Source organism: Palaemon carinicauda, chromosome 7 (genome assembly GCF_036898095.1).
Source record: "Palaemon carinicauda isolate YSFRI2023 chromosome 7, ASM3689809v2, whole genome shotgun sequence".
Classification (NCBI taxonomy): domain Eukaryota; kingdom Metazoa; phylum Arthropoda; class Malacostraca; order Decapoda; family Palaemonidae; genus Palaemon; species Palaemon carinicauda.
Genome location: NC_090731.1, coordinates 38,762,461 through 38,767,677, shown reverse-complemented (window position 1 = coordinate 38,767,677; position 5,217 = coordinate 38,762,461).

Here is a 5,217-nt window from a genome sequence, read left to right as displayed (position 1 = left end):
AGGGATATCGCGACATATCAGAGGACGTATTCTAGACACGTCACATGGCAATCTACGACCTGAACAGAGATTTCGTCTGGTAGGAGGGAGATTGACGAGATACGAATTCGGGAAAGAAAAAGGGGAGCCGCTCCCAAGGCTTCCCTATCCCCCGATTCGTATGCGTGCCTGGCGCCAATCCTGGCGCCATCTGTATTCCTTTTTGCATAGCTTAACAACTCGGTGTTTTTTCCTGTTTTTCTCGCAAATCTTGGATTTATTCAGCTTTTCATGGCTTCTCCGTCTTCGTTGGCCTCGGATAAGTTGAGTATAGTGTCTGTTATGTATAAATGTAGGCTCTTGGTAAAATTTTGAGTGATTAATAGGATTAATCTTCGATACAAGAGCCGTAGCCTACCAGAGGTGTCCTGGACACTCACTCGCTAGGTATAAATTAGTTAGTCAGAGTGACATTCCTGGTTGTTTTGCTTAATAAATTTTAGCTATTTAGCTTTACATAGGATTTCCTTTCGTGCTTAGTATTATTTGGAGAAGTATTCGCCATTCTGGCCTACGCTAGGCCATGTAGCCTAGTCGTTTGGTCCTAGTACTTCATGCATGATTTTGGTTTTTCCGAGTGTAATTAAAGTTTTATTGAAGCTTTAGGCTATATTTTATACATTTTAGACTGTGTGGAATATTTCCAAGATTGTATACGTGAGAGTTTCGGTGAATTAGGTAATTGATTCTCTTGGTGCCTAGGCTAATTGCTTATGGAGCCTTAGTATACTTTATCATACTCCCCGGTTGCTTTCTTTTCTTTGGAGAAGGTATGCAATCCCTTTCCCTCTGTTTAAGCCTTGGGCTTATCCCTAAGTGGTTTTTTCCGAATTTATTTTCGATAAACTATACTAGGGTGTTACTGTACCTTCCTGTTCCAGCAAAGTCTGGTTCAAAGAGGGACAGAACAACAGAGTTTTTAGTCTGAGTCCGTGTTGTCTGGTTTCTGTAAGTTATGATTCCTTCTTTGTGATCGACCAGACTAAGTCCTGTTGCTGTTCTCGGGGGAGGATAAAATCTTCCCTTGGGAGTAGCAACGCCTTCCTTGCTTTGGTGCTCTGGAAGCTGGCAAGTATTGCTGGCCCTTTCCCTTAGATCTCCCTTAGGCTAAGACAAAGTTCTTGGCTGCGGGTGATCTGTCACTAAAGCAAGGTTGGCAGGACCCTCTTGTCCCTTCCCCCTCTATCTCAGTAATGGCCTAGCCATTACTGTACTGTACCTTGCCGGCCGGCAGAGCTGGCCGCCAGGGGTATTACTGTACTGTACGTCATTCTACTTCTGGACCTAGTATAGGTTTGGATGTGGAATTGACTAAGCCCATTGCCGGCCGACAGAGATGCTGGCCGGCAAGGGTCTTATGTTTTCGAGTGCTGCCCGGACCTCTCTTGGTCCCTCATCCATGCCTGCCGGTAGAGCCGGACGGCATTGGTCAAGGAAGCCTGAATTAAGTTTCTCCCCCTTCCTTATATGCACTCTTTCGGTTGCCGGGCTGGGGGGTTGTGTACACTCTTTCCCCGGCATCCATTCCATTTTCTTCTAGTGCTGTACCTGTCCCGGCTGCCGGCCTATGAGGCCGGCAGCCGTGCAGGTGTAGTCTTCTGGTTCTTTTGCTGCCGGCTGTCATCGGTCTTGTACCTTTGCCGGCCGGCTTATGTCAGTCCTTGTCTGCCGGTCACCAAGAGTGTGGCCGGCAGCTGGGTACTATCTTGTGTAGTTGCTGGCCGGCAGTCATGTGGCCGGCAGCTGGGTACTACCTTGTGTAGTTGCTGGCCGGCAGTCATTGCCGGCCAACACTGGCTGTTGCTGGCCGGCAGCTGCTGCCGCCGGCAGCTGCTGCCGCCGGCACAGGCATTTGAACCAGAGTGCTGCAGCCCTATAGCTGTTAAGTAGTATACTTTAAAGCTAGTTGTGGTGTGTGCCGGCCGGCAAAGGCAGGCCGGCACACATCCTCCTATACTGTACTAGTATTCTTCTGTATAGCATATACAGTAAGAAGAAAACTATAGTAAAGGTTTAGGTACAGCACTGTATCTTCTAACACTATTGTGTTTTCTTGCACAGCCCTTTGCTGTTGCCCTCAGACAGGAAGCAGAGTTCTTCCCTGTCTATTATCCAGGATTTTAAAATCATTGCCTAGGTGTGAGCTCCACCTGTTTCCTCTGGAAACCTTGCATTGGTTACTCTAGTAGAGATAAACCATTTGATTTTATTATCTGGAAGGCTGCAACAATGTGTTGTGAGGGAAACACAAGTGTGTGTCTTTCCTTTCTGAATTGTTATGCTATACTATGCATATCCAGTGATACATAGTTCACTTGATACTCATGGAAATTTCTTCTCTTTACAGAAGGACACTCCGAAGTGGGGAAGTGCTTTCTGAAATGTCAGCAGCAAGAACCTCTGCGGACATGAGTTTTGTAGGAGACACGCAGCATACGCTGTCTCCAAGGATGATCTCCGGTATTGGGACCCTCAGGTATGTACTGTGTGCACTAACCTGATTAATGAGACATTTAAATAGCTAGGAAGAAGCTTCGTACCTGGGTAAGGGGCTTCCAAAAGAACACTTCTGGCCCTTATCTTCCAAGTGAGAAGATGAGGGCGTATCTTTTCCCTAAGGCATCAGCTGATGCAGTGATTCCCCAGCCTCAAGAGGAGATCCCCTAAGTTCAGATCCAGGTGGATGCTGAAGTCGTGGTCGCGATGCAAGACATCCAGCTAAATGACAGGATATCTGATGTGGACGGGTGTCAGGAGAAGACCTCCTTGCAGAAGCCCAGGATGAAGTTCAAGCCCCTCTACAATCGGCCGGTCTCCCAGTAGAGCTGGGACAGGCTCTCTCTTCTATTGTTGGAATGATCCAACAAATGCAGAAGGAGAATCAGGAGAAGGCGGCTGCAATGGAACTGCGAATGCAGTGCCTTGCAGAATCACATGGGCCCCAGAAAAAGCTCAATGTGAAAGACCTTCCCTTGTGCTCAGATGCTAACCCATGGAGGTATGCTGAGCACATGCCGATGACGACTGGAAAGATCGTCATCTCGGATAAGCTGGGCTCAGTTCCCCTGGAGGGTGGAATTCTGGCCCAGCAAGGCATCATATCCGGACTGTTATGTCCGGGTGAGGAAGGAACCAGCTTCAAAGGAGGAGGCAGAGCCGAAGGAAGTCATAGTGATGGACCATGCTAAGGCTCAAGCTCTACTTTCATCCTCGATGAAAGAGAGGGGCTTCTCTAACTCAAAGGTAGCTGCATTGAATAGGAAGCTCCCTTCCTTTGTGTCCTCGCCTACTAGAGCCTTCCCCCTTTTACAGAAAGGGTTTCTTGCTGTACTAAAAGCAATCGAGGCCGGCAAGTCTTGCCCCTCCCTAGATGAGTGTAAACCCTTGTCGCTGGCCCTGCCTATGGACCACAAAGACTGGAAGGACGTCCATCTTACGTTCTCAGTGGGAAAGTTGGAGGCTGATATTGCCGGACGTCAGTTCGGCAAGGACCTCCCTAAGCTGTCTGACTTTCTTTTGCGAAGTGAGTTCGATACAAAAGAAAGACTTACTGCCTCAATGTCTCTTCAGACTACTCTCGAGACGATGGCAAGTGACCCCAAGGTCCATGAAATGTTCATGGTAGTGGCCAAGCCTCATCTGGCCACAGTGACGAAGGACCTTTATGGCTTCGTCAAGGCAAGGAGAGCTTGTAGGGAGTTCGTGTTTACCTCGGCTACGGTGAGGCACGAGCTAAAGAAACTATTCTCCTCCAACATTTGGGGAAAAGACCTTTTTCCCTACCGACTTGGTCAAAGAAGTTTTTGATAAAGCCGCCTTGGAGAATAGAAACCTTCTCCAGAAGTGGGGCCTGGCTATCAAAAGAAAGTATTCCCCGGATGAGGGTCCTCAACCAAAGAGGAAGACTATGAGGACTAGGCTACCGTCTCGGCCAGCCAAGCCTCTTAGACAGCAACAGCAACTGCAATTGCCATTGCTCCCAGTGCCCCAGATCGTGGCACAAACCCGACCACCTTTCAGGGGTACCCCAGGCCGTGTCGACACAGTCCACAGTATTCACCACAGCGTTCGAAGGGCAGTCTACTTCCTTTCGAGCAAAGCCTAGCGAAGCAGCCAGAGGCTCGTCTAGACGCCCCTCAAGGGGAAGGGGATTCAAGGGTGGTCGTGGTCAGGAAGGCAAGACCTCAGGACGGCAGTCCAAGTGAGGTGATACCGGTAGGAGGGAGACTTCTGAAATTTCGGGATCGGTGGACCTTCGATCCCTGGGCCCACAGCCTACTCAAGAATGGACTGGGCGGGAGCTGGTACAGCACTCCACCCCCGTACCTTCGGTTTTTCCAACACTCCACCCCCCGTTATGGAGGAGTACGTTCAAGAACGGTTGGAGAAAAAGGGTGAAGCCCATCAATTTCTAAGGGAGGCTGTTTTGTGTTCCCAAGAAAGACTCGGAAAAGCTCAGAGGTCATTCTGGACTTGTCGCCACTTAACAAGTTCATAAGTGAATTGCAAATTCAAAATGCTAACACTGCAACACATAAGAACCTTACTGCCCAAGAGGGCATATTCCGTCTCTATAGACTTGTCAGACGCCTACTGACACATTCGAATTAGCCATCGACTCTCCCCCTACCTAGGGTTCAGGCTACAACGAAGACTATACGCCTTCGGAGCCATGCCATTCGGGCTAAACATAGCCCAAAGGATTTTTACGAAGCTTGCGAGCGTAGCTCTCAAACAATTTCGCCTAAAGGGAATTCAGGTAGTAGCCTACCTGGACGACTGGTTGGTGTGGGCAGCATCCGAGACAGAATGCTTGCAAGCTTCCAGTCAAGTGATCCAGTTTCCTAGAGTACCTAGGTTTCAAGATCAACAGAAAAAGTCTCGACTTTCTCCATCTCAAAAGTTCCAGGGGCTAAGATCCACTGGGACCTTTTGTCACAACCGTTTCTCCACCCCCGGCGAAGAAAAGGAAGGAGATAGCGGGTTCTGTCAAGAGACTTCAAGATTCCGAAAGGATATCAAGACACGAGCAGGAGAAAGTACTGCGCTCTCTCCAGTTTGCTTCGGTGACAGACCCAGTGATAAGAGCACAGCTAAAGGATGCAATCGGAGTTTGGAGAAGTTATGCATCAAACGCGTGAAGAGATCTGAGAAGACCAGCCGCTTCGGCTAAGTACT